We start from the raw sequence: 15575 nt of genomic DNA on the forward strand, positions 1-15575 counted from the left end.
GGGTCATCTAGAGGCACAGTCTCTTCTCGGACTTCTGTTCAGGCACACTAGTCCTATTTTAGTCCTCTCCCCAGTCTGGATATGTCTGCAGTCCTCATGATATGGCCCTTAATTGTTTTTAGAGAAAAATAAACACAATGTTTTAATGAAGATCAGCATATATTTTTATGAGGCAATGTAGTAATGTTTTATACGTCTCTTACATTTCCAGTTACACATGCATTGACATAAAATTCATGCAGTCACTTGTGAACTGACTTATCACATGGAGTAACTTGCTTATCTTTTGAAAATATGGGTCACAGTTGAAAGAAGACATATAAGGTTGAAGTTCATCTGAAATGTGAGTGTCCATTGTATTGTTTTTAGGGGATAAACGTTGTGTTACTCTACTGCAATGACAATACACATTTCCTGAACTTTTCAAAGAAAAAACAGCTCTGCACATACAAAATCAGTGAACACAAGCAGCAAGGAAAGTAACCATGATACAGTAATACTTTATACATGCGTCTGTACTCTTGTCTATGATATTTAAACATTTTATTCTTGGACCTTGAAAAATGAATTTTGAGGGGAGCTTCAGGTTATGCTCAGGATCACATTTATTTTTTTTCTCCCAACCCACAATGACTTTCAGCAGCTGTTTGAAAGAGCTATATCTAATATTACCAGTTGTTACCTGTCATCAATGGAAACATTAGAAAGAGTGTTCCCAGCAAAACTTACAGGTGACAGGCAGTCAGATAACTCTGAAATGCCTCAATCCTTTCTAAGAGCCACAGAACACTGATTGCGTAGAATCAGAGCTCTAGGAGGGGTTTCAGGAGGTTACCTAGTATAATTCCTTGCTTGAGGCAGGATCTTCCTCACCCATGATAATATATTTGTCTAACCTACACTTCCATTGATAGAGATTTCATATGCTATGCTCTTCATAGATTTCAGATTTGTCCTGGAGTGGGAAGTTTTATTTTGTCTCTGGACTACGGAAATCAGGGGATTCTGAGGGACTGCCTCCTTTTGATTGCATTTGGCTTCATTACTCAGATGGCTCTTTGGGACTCACCAGCTGCAATTCTGATTTAAATCAAGTACTTTGGCTGTCATGCTATTACTCTAAGACTTTAATGCTAGTAGACACTGCTAACAAATTTTTAACATTCAGAGATCTGTCTACTTCTCCAGAAAACATCTCTTGGTGCTGGAGGCTTGGCTCCAATCACACTTGGAAGACAGAAGTCCATCTCTGATAATGGACAAATGCAATTTTTCATGACAGATTTGAAATGTGACAAAACTTGAAATACTGCTTAGCCTCAGTTAGGGAGACCAATTTTAAAGAAAGAGATTCATTAGAACTCTGGCATCATTATCAAGGGAGAGTTGATTCTCCATAATTAAGGATCAGTTCCTTTTCGCACTTTAAACCTTTTGCACTTTACCGCATATTCTGCTGAGAAAACAGAAGTTGATACTGATGGGTATTGCTTATATGAAGAAGTTATAATAAAAGGTTTCATTTGTTGAAAGAATTAGTTCAGCAATGGTGATCCAGGTTAAGAGTCCCAGGATGCATCTACAAGTGGCCATATGATACCTTTGTTACTGCACCGTCATTTAGTACTTCCTTTTGGAAGTACTAAAAGACAATGTAGTAACAGCCCATGCTGGTCTGCCCCAGCCACGCATGGTTATTTCTGGCCGCTACATCACCGTAGCAATGCGCTATAATAAGGGAGCATGTCGCTACAGCACTGTAGCATCTTCTGTAGACCTGCCCCCAGTGTAATGTTTAGTTTCTTCCATAGTAAGCTAAGTATTATACTTCGCACAAAAGTGATTTTTCTAGTGATTTTCTAGTGATTTTTCTAGCCAAGTTGTCCTGTGATGATCTTGCCACAGCTTCTATGATGACTAGGTCTAATTACCTTAATTCCCTCTCAGCAAGGCTCACAACAGTGCTTCTCGATTACTCTCAGCTTGCTTAGAATGGAGGAGCACATTTCCTTATTGTATGACCAATTGTGAACATGTTATAAACATCCTGAGCTTTTCATTATGGGTGGATTAACTAACTACAAGGACTAATAGCTTTTAAAGCCTTAGCAATACTATTTGGAGGCTCTCACCTTGATTTTGATGTCTTCATTACCCAAGTACCTCAGTTAAAAATCTTGCTAGGGTTTGTTGAGTCAGAAAGTGATTGTACCTCTGCTGTGTTAGGTACTGAAGTCTGAAACATGCTTTCTCTTGAAATCCACCTCCATCAAAGTCTGTTGCAAAATGAAAACTATTAACTTCCAATTTCTATACAGGCAATGTTGTGGCAGTCTATCTGAATTTCAGAAGTGTGGGTTGTAATTAAGTTTTCGATATATTTTAATCATTTATATTCTAATTTACAGCATCTTGATGGCAGCTGTGTACATACTGCAATTAACTTTTTTCATCTTGGGAGTAGTTCTTTTTTGTGATATCTCCAAACAAGGAGGTACTGGATGCTTTTAAAGAATTGCTATAGCATTGTAGGGAGAGGCAAAAATTTTGGGGAGCAGATCCCAACTCATGTAAGTTCACCATTGGCGGGTGATTTACATCAGCTGAGTTCCAGCTTCGGAGCTCTCCACACTGTAAATGGGACCACATTTCAGTGCATCTCTCATTTCAGCTAAAGTCAATAGGAGCCATAAGGCCATGTCTGAAAATGGTTCTAATTTTCAGAAGCCGAGTAGGCAGCTTTTGAAAAGTGAGCTCAAATCTTTAACAGTTCTAGGGTAAGAGGTTAATGATCGCTCAAGACACTGGCATATTGTGGAAAAGTGCCAATTTTTCCTAAGAGTGGTCTCCCATTTGAGATGAGAATATTAGAATACTTGATACTTAGATTATTAGCAAAATATAAGGCATAATGCACATCCTAAAAGGCCTTAAAGTGACTTCTGGAGCAGGCCCAACTCCCATCTAGCAGCAGTTTCAAGTACCATGTCAGCATCATAAAATAAACAGAGAGCATGGCAGTAAGGTGAAAAATGCTTTTCTTTTTAAGTCCTTGTTCTTGTTTCCTCTTTTTTTTTGACTCCACCTTTTGCAAGGTGTAATACACTGCTGTATTAGATATTTCCCACAAAGCTTCTCATTATCTTTCATGTAGATATTTAGCACCTATAACTGTTTGTGGGCTAAACAACATGTTGCTAAATGCTCTTCCTTCATAGAAAAAGAAGTAACCCACATTTGTTTCATGAAAAGAATAGAGGGGATGGGGTCTTCATTGCCAGAGGGTCCACATGGCAGGACTGTTTTGGAGCTGAAGACCCTTGAAGTTCATCTCAGGTTTTCCAAATTCCAAGTTGTACAGTAGGAGCCTAGAAGCCCTTGATAGTGTAAAGCCAAGAATCTAGACCTTGGCAGTTGTCAGGCTTTCTTCTAAGATCTCTGCTCAGAACAATGGGCTTGGCCCCTGAGAGATGCCAAAACTACCAGATGAGCTGACAATCTGGGATGCCTAAATCTTATGGAAGATGGTTTTTTAAACTGCCCTATTCCTGGAGATGGCAAAGCTGATGGGTTAAATTCTCTGCAAGCCCCAGACTTCTCTGTCTCAAACTTATCTACATGCCAACCTTGGTCTGTGGTCTCTGGGAGCACACTGATGCCCAAATCCAGGATTGTCTGCAGGTAGAAATATTTTGGCAACCTTTAGCAGGCTGCTGAGGAGCTTGGCAAGTGAGTGACAGGAATCCCAATTATTTTTTAAACCTGTATGGGTTCTATTGGAAGACCTGTCAAACATGCATTTTTGTGAAAGGTTTGGCTTTCAATAAATAGTATTGTTTTTTTTTTCTGAAAGAAAAAGTATTCTGTTGGAAACTCCCTAACCAGCCCTTCTCTTGACTGTGATTGGCCTTAAAAGTGAGAAGATACTTGAGCTAGTACTCCAGATTAGTACTATTTTGGTAACTCTAAAAGGAATAAAAGAGAAAATAACAGGTCAGTAATTTAACACTCCTCTACCTTATTCTTTTTAGATTGGCAGATAAAACAGCTCTGTAGCCATACAAGAGATGTGGGAACAGTTAAGCTATTTATAGTTAGCATTTCCTTCTCTCTTGTGGTATTTCACTGGCCCTAATTAAATAAGGGTGGAGTTACGCTTTATACTTAGACCACACTAAATCTGGGGAATGTTAAGTGAAGTTACTGTTAGAAAGTGCTGTGAGTGAATACTGTTAGAAAGTGCATATTAAGAGTGAATACTGTTTCTTTCCTTCATAGCTCTGACCTTGCTGCTAGAGGGCTGGTGAGCAGGGGTGTGGCTAGGAAATAGCTCCCTTGCTTGGGGGGCGGGGGAATGGTGCATCCTGGGATGCTGGAGGACTGGAAATTGCTCATTTTATCTCTGTGGAGCAAAAAGAAATTACCCTGACATGAGCTTAGGTAGCAAGGCCCGGAGTGAACCCTTGTCTGAAGTGGTGTAACTTTGAGATACTTAACACAAGTACAAAAGGCACTTAATACAAGTTAATGAGCTTTAATGTGCAGATGTTCATGTTTCAGTGTCATTAGAGTAGTCAAAGCTAGTGTAACTTCACCCTTATATATGGAGGGGGTCAGGGGTTCCAGCCCCAGTTGTCATTTGAAGAAACTGGTAGTCTGCTTCAGTTCAGTCTAACATTTCTTGCATTTCATTTTCTTCAGCGCTCCCTGACACTGAACATTTTAGCATGCTACAATATTTCTGACAGTAGATGAAGGATCAGAAGATCCTGCTGTGTCTATACAGTAACTTTCTAGGTTTTTAACATTCTGTTCATTATGTTAAATTTGGAGGTTTGTAACGGGTCAGTTCTCAAAGGATAGCAGAATGAAGAGATAGAAACACAAAATGATGCATAAATCAGAGCCACAGATAATTAAATAAAGTTTCTTACTCTAGCTGCTCTGGCCTGACAACATTCAGGCTGTAGTGCCAACACCCTGAAAAGAAGTTGTTACTCAATGTATGATAGCGATATGTCACAATTTTCTAAGAACTAGCCATACAACAAAGTGTAATCTTTGCACATCGAAATACAGTAGGTATTCAACAACTTTTTTTCATACTTACCTCATTTATTATGCAAATGTATAGTTGAGTATTTTTTTGTTAGCGTATTGTTTGTCAGAACAACAAGAGATAGATATAACAGTTTCTGGATATAACTATTTGTAGTAAGGTTGGGTGGTGCAGGCACAGAAGAGATTTTTTCCTAGGACTTTGCATGGATATAGACTTTCTGCAGGCAATGATTTATTTGTTTGATGTAATAATTTAGATATGCTCCATATTTAAAAGCCCTACACAGTTGAGCACAGAACAGTTTACATATATACACATTTTATTCACACTTCAAGATATCATAAGTATTAATAGTCATATTCCATCATGTGAGGTAATTAGTGGCACCTGAGACTAGACCCCACTAATTACATTTCTTCTCTTAAACAAAACCTTGTTGTGCCACGTGTCTTTGTTCTCTCCTGCCACATGCCTTTGTTCTCTCCAGCAGCACAATGTAGAGAAGCACGTGTGTGGAAAAGGACTGGTAAGAGGTGAAGGTCTGTCAGCTTCTAGGCCATTTGGCACGTTTTGTGTGCAGCTGGGCAGAACTGGGCTGGCAACATCCAGTCCCCTCAGTACAGCAGCACCACAGAGTTGGACCACAAGAACTTGCTGACTTTAGGTTGCTGAGAGCTTGTCCTTTTTCCTACTGGGTAAAAGGAAAAAAAAAAGCCCTCTTTTGCATAACTAATTCATATTAAATACTAAAGAGGTATTTGTTATTTTGCCTTCCTTGGGCAGTAAGTTTAGTGCCACCCCTCTCACAACCCTTATTTTCACTGAGTTAATGGGTGATTTTTATTTTTGCATTAAACCCACTTTGCAATTCCAGTGAAGTCAGGGAAATTGTAGTTGCAGTCTGCCTTCAGAATTACCTTAATCAGCTACCATGTAAAACAACTACCTTGTTTTCACTAGAATTTTTGCAGGATTTAGTCTAGCAAAAGCTAAAATACCTTTTGCTCCTCCGCGTGAAGCCGAAGTCATAGTCAAAATGAAAGTGATGTTTTATGCAAGCAGAGTTGCCTAATAACACCTTATACAACTCAGGAAAACCTCATTTAGCCAATAGGGCGATGTTTTCAGGCTTTTTCAAGTTCTTTTTGTAACAGTTTCTTTACTGTATTTGAAATGATGAGTGTAGAGCTGTACTGTAATTCTTATCACTTATATGTAGGCCTGGTTTACGTAAACTTGTAAAAGTTGGACATTTACCTGAATTTATCCATCAGAGATTTTACGAAGTAGGGTTGGGGATCTTTGAAACAAGTATTCTCCAAAGTTTCTGGCACCTCTGCTTCTGGTTGTAGCTGTGAACATAGCAAGAACATTTTTTTCTTTTCGCGCGTCATTACTTCAGTTTCTGAACTGATCTGGTGTAACACTAAAGTAACAACAGTTCTGAACAACTTAGAGCCTCAGAAAAAGCTTCAAATTCAGGTTTTTCTGTCACGTAAACTTTTAGAAAAAGCATTGTTTCCTATACAAAAAAATGAAACTTGCTCTACAGCAAAATGCCATAATCATCAGACATATATAGAGGCATAATTGTATTTAAAGCTTTATCAAATTAGAATTGTATCATTTTTATCCTATACCAAAGTGGGGTTTTTCTCCCCTTCCCACACAAGGTTTGGAGAGTTGTTAGCTTACCAGCAGTAGAAACATACTGCTAACCATTTATTTCCTAAGCTCTGTGACCAGACTACCAGTGTTAAATATCAGTTGGTATATTATTCATCTGTCTTTAACACTGGAAATGCTGAATATTGACCGTATATCTAGAATATTTTATTTGGTTTACCCAACCAGAAAGTGGAAACCACAATGAATGAGTCAAATATATTTCAGGTCAAAAAAAATAAATGCTTTGCAAACAGGAAGAGCTGTCAGTAGCATTTTGCACACAGTTGTTGGGGGTTTTTTGGCAGTAGCTCATTCAAGTAGATTCCTGCTTAGTTCAGCTCCCTTGTGTGAATTTAGACAAGAACATGTATTTTAATACACAAAGTTTACTTTATGTTTTTAAGCTTGAATTTAAAAAAAAATATTAAACTAACATATCTCAGAGACCTTTGTCACAATCTGGGAAAACACTTGCAAAGGTTTTATTGCATGAAATATTTTTGGACAGGAAAAACAAAAACTCCTTGTACTTAAAAAATAAAACATAAAACCAAACACAATCTCTCACATTTGTAAATAAGGAGCAAATTCTATAAATGGGTGTGTGCCTGTGCACTTATAGTTGTGTAGTAGTTTCTTGGTGACATGACGATCTTCTTTTGTGTGTTGTTCCCATTGCTCTACACATTGACTGTCTTCCCAGTAGGCAACCTTTGTGCAGAAGATTCACACAGGAATTGGCAGGGAGGAGAATAGAGACCACACAGGACCAGAGATGGTCTGTAGTTGTTAAATATGAATGTAGGAAGGTTGGACATTGGATTATTTCCTTATTTCTATCTTTCCTTCCCTTTCCTTCCTGATTTCTCAAGCCATCCCTAAGTGAGTGTCGAAGAAAACCCAAGCTCTGGGCCATGAAAAGAGTGAAGACAGCTCATGAGTTTCTCCACGGTTTGCTTGTTGTGCCCTGTGCATGGCTGGGACAGTGGGATATTGAACCCATTTCATCATATGTACAGGATTCTAGAGTGGCACAAAGCTTCACTATCACAGGGCAGGATCTTGGCCTTATTTTACTGTATTTAGCGTGGTTACCTAACCTCTCCAACCTCTTGGTACTGAGCTACTGTTCCTTTCACACTGTGCAAAGTGCACGCACTCTTCCTTCACATCTCCTTTTGTGTAGTCTCCAAGAGACACTGAGTTACAGTTCTTGTAACTGCATAGCTTTTGTACTGAATTTGTATATTCTGTTAAACAAGACAACCAGAAATAAACCAAAGTGGGCACCTCCTTGCCTACATTTTTTCTCCCTATATAGAAAACTACAAGAACAACTTACGGGTATGTAGAATATATGGTGCAACCCAAATAAAAAAACCCTCATTGTTCTTTCATGTCTCTCATTTTTGGTACTTTAAGATGCTGTAAACAGCTTAAGATACTGAAACAAACAGCTGAATTACAAGTTATAACAAAACTACCTGTGAGCAACGCCACTCCTAACGTTTTCAGTGCTGTGGTTACAGTGCTGGAAGTAATTGAATCAGGAGCCCATAAACCTGAAAATTGTATTGTTTAAAATCCTCACCCTTTATTGCATGAAGTGAATTTTGACCTATTGTATATGCGGTTCAATAGCATAGATAGGGGTGGTTTAGCAACCAGCCATCAGCTTCAACATTGACTTCGGGAAGCACAAGATTGGTGTCTACTGATGGCCTGGCCACCACAGCTGCTGCAGCTGTTCAGACTGGAAACAATACATTATTATACCTCTGGTGGAACTATGGTGGTGCCACATGAAAGCTCCATTCAGCAGCTTTATCACCTAGTTTATCCCAGTATTTTTGCCAGGGGATAGTTGTGGCTAATTCCAGCGATATGGTGAATAGTATGGCAGAGGACAAAAAGCTGTTTCTTGATGAGAGATGATGATGTGCTGGTTGATGTCCATATAGTGAGTGGCAGTTGTCTGACCCTTGTACCTGCCATTCAATGTCACCTGCTACTTTCCTCCTGATGTAAGGAAGTGCTATATCAGATAGTGTGTATGGGCAGGGAACAGGAATAGGTTTTAGGCAGCCTGTTATAATTCTGTATGTATCATTTAGGGTGATGTCAATATGTTATAATCCAACCATAATCCAATAAACCATCATTCAGATTTGTGTTTTTAATTCTCAAATGTAGTGAAAGAAACAGTTATGGTTTTCTAAAATGTTAATACACAGAATTGTACATGGTTCAGTTGGAACTGGAATAAAGCTAGCAGACTGGAATCTTACTCAAAATATTATATTAGTCATATAATTAGCAAGTCTGATGATGATGCATGTACATGAGATTGCCATCTCTGCCTCATATATGTAATGCAATACATGTCTGCACAGGGCTTCCTTGTATTGAGCAGATTTACTATGAACATAAGATCAGAATCAGGCCATCAGTATGACTAACCGTATATTACACAGATAATAACAAAAGTATATTAAACAGCAACATTCATTCCAGAAGATCCATGCATCCTATAATTCCAATAGGGATTTATCCTGTACTTGCTTACCATGATTGAAATTTCATGTAGCTACTTGCCTTAGCTGAACTATATTTTTATCCTGAAAATATGTGTAATGTATCAACTGCAAAAAAAGGAAAGAAAATGAAAGAAGCTGAAACAAGCCATCGTATATTAATAGATCAATTTAAAACCTCACAGATTTCTTAGCATTTAGCCTTAAGGCTGCATAAGAGGAATGTCTGAAAACGCTTTATTATTAGTATTTCGTTATTGCCGAGGGGCTCTCAATCAGGATTGGGGCCCCATTGTGCTAGACACTGTGCAAACATATACTGAGCAGGGACAAAGTGTTAGAAGAATTTTGAACTGAATGTAAATACTGAAGAGTGTACTTTCTGTGTGGAATCAGCATTCACTTGCTTCTGCATTGACCACACGTTTTAAAATTGGAGGGAATAGCTTGTACCCAAGGTTGCTAAAAGAATTGTCTGTAGAACTTTCCGACCCTTTTATGTTTTTATTTTTACCAAATCTTAAAGCAGTACTTAAATTATAGGGAACAGGAAAAGAAGTAACCTTGGGCTTATATTTAAAAAAGGTAAAGAGAATGACTGCAGGACCAGGAGAACAGTTAATCTAGCATTATGTCTGGGCAAAATAATGGGAAATCTGATAGGGGATGGATTCAGTAAATAATGGAAGGATGGTGGCTTAACTATTGTCAGTGAGCATGTTTCTAAGGAAAATGGATACCATTGATCAAATTCTACCCTTTGATGGGTTTGCAAGTTGAGTTGACATGACACTGTAAGGCATTTGACTATTAGTGTTGCTAGACATTCTGATGTTTTAAAATACTGTACAAAAATGTAGTCCACATTGAATCGGTTAAATTCAGCTGATTATCAAAAAAAGGCAACTAAGTGAAGAATATCTTCCAGTGAATGCTTTTTGTTGCAGGAATCCAGAGATGTTCTTGCTTCAGTGCTAGTCAGTACCCCTAATGGAGGGGCCAGCAACCTTTCCCAACACAGTACTGGTCTGGGTGGACGGGGGGGAAGGGAGCTTTCCCGTGGTTCCTATTGAGTCATGCAGCTGGACTGTTTTCCTAGCACCTAACTCCATGCCTGTAGTAAAAGTGCAGCTTCCAGCCCGAGTGGAGCTGTGCTGGGGTCGGGCTGGGTGGAGGGGTGAGAAGCAGGGAGGGAAAGAGCAGTAGCAGCCTGGAAGCACCTTCCACTTCTGTGTCCCTGGCACAGTTGCTGAGAGCTGCATCCACACAACCACCACTTTTCCCAGCCCCCTATTCTGGGGCTGCAATGCAAGCATAGCTTCCACCTGGAAGGGAGCTGCATAGTGCCTGAAGACCACGTAGCTAGAAATCGTTTCCACATTGCTCTTGCTTCTCCTTGCATTTGCCCCAACTCCCTGACCCAGCTTAGTCCTAGCACATCTCCACTCTGGCTGGAAGCTGCACTTGCCCTGCAACTGGGGAGGGGGCTGGATGGATGAAGATAAGAAGTAGCAGTATGGGCACAGCTCCCAGCTGCCCAACCCCAGTGCAGCTCCTCACTACTCAGCCCCGGTGAAGGCACAGACAAAGCCTTGTAGGTCCATGGGCTGAAACCAGTAGCTCTGTGGACTGGATATGGCCTGTGGGGCCGTAAGTTGCCAACCCCTGCTTGAATGGGTATAAAAAAAACCATAAAATAATTGTAAATGACACCGATTGGTGGTAAGTAGTCATGGGAACAATTACACTGATCTGGATTGTTCAGAAAACTAAACTGGACTCCTTTATTGTGTCAAGCTGCTTAGTGTGTAGTCTTTCTTAAAAGATAAGAGAGACTATCCTGGACCGGAGTACCACTTAACTATAATGGTAGTCAAGCATGGAAATGCCACTACAAAGCAGAGCAAAAGGGAATGGAATCCTTGCATGTAAACACAGGAGGAAAAACAAGGAGTCAGGTGTGGTCATAAAAATAATAATAATAAAAAAACCTTATTGGAATGCTGGGTCGTGTTCTGATGTTCACAATTAATAAAGGTCAATAACAAATTAGTAAATGGTTAGAAAAAAGCAACAGCAATGATTCAATCTCTAAAAAACACTTTAGAAGGCAGGAGACCAAAGTTTGGTAAAAAACAATGCAAAAGGTAGTTGCCTTTCCATCTATCAGAAAGACATAATGAGAGCTGATTGTTGGAAGTTGAGGCAAAGCATACACTTTTGATGGTGAAAGTAATTAACTATTGTGAATTTATAATGATGAAGAAAAGAGGGGGAATCTTATGATTGCTTTTTTGGCACTTTTTGGACATTCCATTTTCTCTTCATCCATCCCTTAGACCAGTGGTGCATAACCTTTTCAGCCAGTGGGCTGGATGGGCAGTGCCTGGTCAGTCTGTGGGCAGGCTCCAGCTGGTGGTCTCAGTGTGGTACCAGAGTGGTCAGGTGGGACCCCTTCTGGTTGTGCAGGTTAGTATGAGGCTGGAGTCAGCCTGGCCCCAATCTGGTCCCATGGTGGAAGGGGGCATGACAGCCTGATCCAGCTCTGTGTGTGTGTGTGTGTGTGTGGGGCGGGGGGGTTGTCTAGCTCCAATCCAACTGTAGGGGCGGGAGGGGCATGGCCCAGCCACAGCCCGCTGTGTGAGGCTTGAAGTTTGGGATTTGACAGCAGGGGAGGGTGGCAGTATTAATTGTCACTGATCCCCCTGACCCATGGAGAGCCCTGTGGACCACATACCATAGTCTGTAGGCCACATTTGACTTGCAGGTCAGAGTTTGAGCACCTCTGCCTTACACTGTAAGTTCCTGAGGCAGCTCTGGCCTTTGTAAGTTGTCTAGAAGGATTTCAATTTCAACTGCAGGACAATAGAAGTTATTGGCCAAAGTGACTGCCAGAGACATATCTGGACACTTCTGTGTTTTGAGCAGCCACAGTTCATGGGAAGCATTGGTGGCTGAGCTGGTGCTTGTGGTGGCCCTGTTTTTGCACTCCACCTAACTCAGTGCTCAGGGCTGGTACCCTGGTTGCCCCCCTTAGCTACACTACTACTGATTGCTAATATGTATGTACAGGATACTGGAGTAGTTACTGTTTTTTTGGTTGCAATTATTTATTATTCAGATGCCCTCAATTCCTGAGTTGCTGGCAGATCTCTCAAAAGTCATTCATTCATTTGTTAATCCTGTTGGCAATACTGTACTTTTTAAAGATTGTACCCAAAGTTTTTTCTTTGGTCTGGTATGGCCTACAATGAGAGTGGAAAGTTATGTTGCTGGGGCCATGAGAAACAAGGTCTTTTAGTAATAACATTTTTTGGACAAACTGTACAAGTGGGGGAGATGTCAGATGAGCTTTCAGGCGCAAAATGCCTTCAACCTAACTTGACGAGGGCTACAAAAGCATAGATTTTTTTCAGGTGAACAGTGAAAACAAAAATTCTCTTTGAAGTGGTCTGTGCTGATTGTATTCATAAAATATCAGAAGATAAGATGCTCTGGGAATTTTGTACCGTATGGTCCAAATGGTATGGATTGTGGGGGTTTCTGTTAAGTTCTGTTTTACTGATTCTTGGATCTCTCAAGTGTTTTTGAACAACCTTGCAGCTGTGGTCCCCCTACTTTACCTGTGGCAGGTTAGGATGTTATGTCCTGTAATTTTTGTCACAGGACATAACATCCTATGTAATTTTGCTAATAGACTAGAAAGAAATTCAGAACTATGAGCGTCCCTAAGTTATGGATGCTTGAGTATCAGCTGCAAGGCTGCCAAAAGCCTCTAAAAAGCTGTGTTCTGTAGCTATTTCCCTTTGTTATAGGATTTGCAAAGGAACTGCTGTATTATCTCTATGTTACCAAAAACTCCTCTTCATTGCAGTGATTTTTTGCGTGCCAGATATATTGTCTTAAAGTCTGTTTGGCATTTCATATAACATCACCAACGCAACTCTGAATTAGAGCCCTAATGTTTCTAGATCATCCCTGGAATTTGTGTTTCTAATGTTGTGTGATACATGTGTGTGTGTGTGTGTGTGTGTGTGTGTGTATATATATATATTTGCTCCAAATTACTGAGGAAGGCTATCTTTGAATTCCGGGGGGTCTTGCTTCTCTGTTAAGAGGCAGTTAGGAGACTAACATAAACTACTCCATGACATCTTGTGAGCACTGGTCCTCCAGCATACAAAATATCCACCAGAATTTGGTTCAAGGAAACAGTGGAGAATGCATGAGTAGCAGGAGCTACCAGTTTAGGACTAAAGTAAGTAGGGAACACTGAAAATTGTAGACGTCATGAAGGGCCCACAAAGGACCTTAATCTGATACCACTAATATTGCCACTGCATGACCTGCTGTCTCTGTTCATCTTTTAGGCTCACTAACCCACCCAAATCTATGCTATGGAGTGGTCAGGGTAGAACAAAAAGTATGTTTAGATAGAAATGATGAGACTTTTGCTACAAGGTGTTTGTCACCTTTCCTCCTAGGGAAAAATACACTTGTATTTTTTCCCTTTCTATTCAGTTTGTATGTCTCATGGAGCACCAATTATGTGTTTGTTTAATACAACACTTTTTGGAGTCCTAATTTAGTACTGTACTCTTACACTCATAAAAGTCACTGAACACAACACAGGAATAACCACTAAAAACTTCAGAACCTGGCTTCTCAAGTTAATTTTCCTCTCTTCCAGCTAGACACGGTGACTCATTTTTCATCATATAGAATTCTCTGAGCTACTGAGAATACTTTTTTGTGGAATCAGCAGAAGTCAGCATAATTATTATAATGCACACTTCCTCTACATCATCTTCAGTTTTTATAGTTCTTTTTTTTTCATAGGCTTTGGTTAGTTTAATGGTGACTATGGGATTAGAAAGCCAGTGTTGGTTTGTTTTAGGCTCTTTAATAATCTATCTGCACTATATTGGTAAAGGCGATATAAGTGAATGTTCTGTTGATTTAGCAGAAGATTTGAATTTCAGATACTTAGCTTTTTCCCCCCATTATATTACATCTGTCATTTTTCTATTGAAATTGGACGTAAGTTACAAGAGCCATAATGGGGGAAGAGTTGGAAGAAAATTAAAATTAAGTTTATGTTGGTAACTAATGGAAATATCTACAATTACAGGACACGTTATTTGTAATCTCGTCATGAAAAATAAATGCAACTGGTAAAGTTATTTGACTTAGAAGTTAATGAACACAGGCATTTTCTTTTCCCCCTGGAAGAAGTAACCTAAACTTTCTTTTGCCAATGAAAGAAAGTAATCTAAACCTACATTGCAGGTTCTTTGTGTTGTTACATAGTCAAATTTAATGTTTCATGGGTGGATCCAGAATTTTCTGAAAGAGGCTGTGGCTCACCACTCCCAGGCCATGGAGAGATGGGGACACAGTATGGCTGGAAGTCCAGGGCCAACAAAAGACAATGGAGAGCCAGGCAATAAGCAGGCACTGTTAGGAAGAACCCACCACCCCGATGCTGTCCCCAGGCTGACAGGTACCCAGGAGCCCTAAAGCCACTGATGCTTTGTCCCGGCTGCTCGCTCTCAGGGACTTCTGGGGCCTGGCCATTTTGGTACCTAGGGATGCTACCCCTTGTGCCAGCTGGACTGCTGAAGCAGCTCTGATTGTTCCCCGTACCCTTGACCCACTGCTGCAGTCTGGCAGTGGGGGCTGCTGCCTGGATGTGACCTGCTGCTACCTGCGACAGCATGTGGCCCCAAGGCTGCCTGCCTGCTAGACTGAGATGGGAACAGCATGGCTATTAGAGGTGGCTGCCCCTCTGGGCCATCTGCCAGTAAGCTGTGGCTGCACAGTTGGACTTTGTGGCACTGCTGCCATGTGTGCCACCACCCGGCCGTCCAGGTAGCTATTGCCCAAAAGATGTTCCTATGTGGTGGCCTGCTTTGAATTGTCAAAGCATGTCCTTCTGGCCCCAAGTAGCCAGGAAGTCAGTCACCTCCAGCTGGGTTCCTGGGTGCCAGCTCTAAGCAGGCTGTTCTGCCTGGGTCCTGCCACTTGCCTCCGTAGCAGGAATTCTGGTGTTTCCTATTTAAAAACTGCAAAATCCCTGATAAAAAAAATCCCAAAGTCACTCTTTAAAATACCAACAAACCCATGTTCTTCCACAAGTAAAGCAAAAATCCACTGCTTGAGAGAGTCCAGAGAAGAGCCATGTTCATGATCAGAGATCAGGAAAACAGACCTTACGATGACAGGCTGAGAGCCATGGGGCTCTTTAGCCTGGAAAAACGCAGGCTCAGGGGTGATCTGATGGCCACCTATAAGTTTATCAGGGGTGACCA

General features: G+C 40.6%; 1 protein-coding gene across 2 annotated transcripts in view; it reads left to right on the forward strand.

Moving 5' to 3' along the window:
* ARHGAP15 (Rho GTPase activating protein 15) overlaps nt 1-15575 on the forward strand; it is a 511110-nt gene that overhangs the window by 7362 nt on the left and 488173 nt on the right. The gene's annotated exons all lie outside the window — the stretch shown is intronic.

This window comes from Crocodylus porosus, unplaced genomic scaffold (genome assembly GCF_001723895.1).
Source record: "Crocodylus porosus isolate Cpor-Errol unplaced genomic scaffold, CroPor_comp1, whole genome shotgun sequence".
In the NCBI taxonomy this organism is placed as follows: Eukaryota; Metazoa; Chordata; order Crocodylia; family Crocodylidae; genus Crocodylus; species Crocodylus porosus.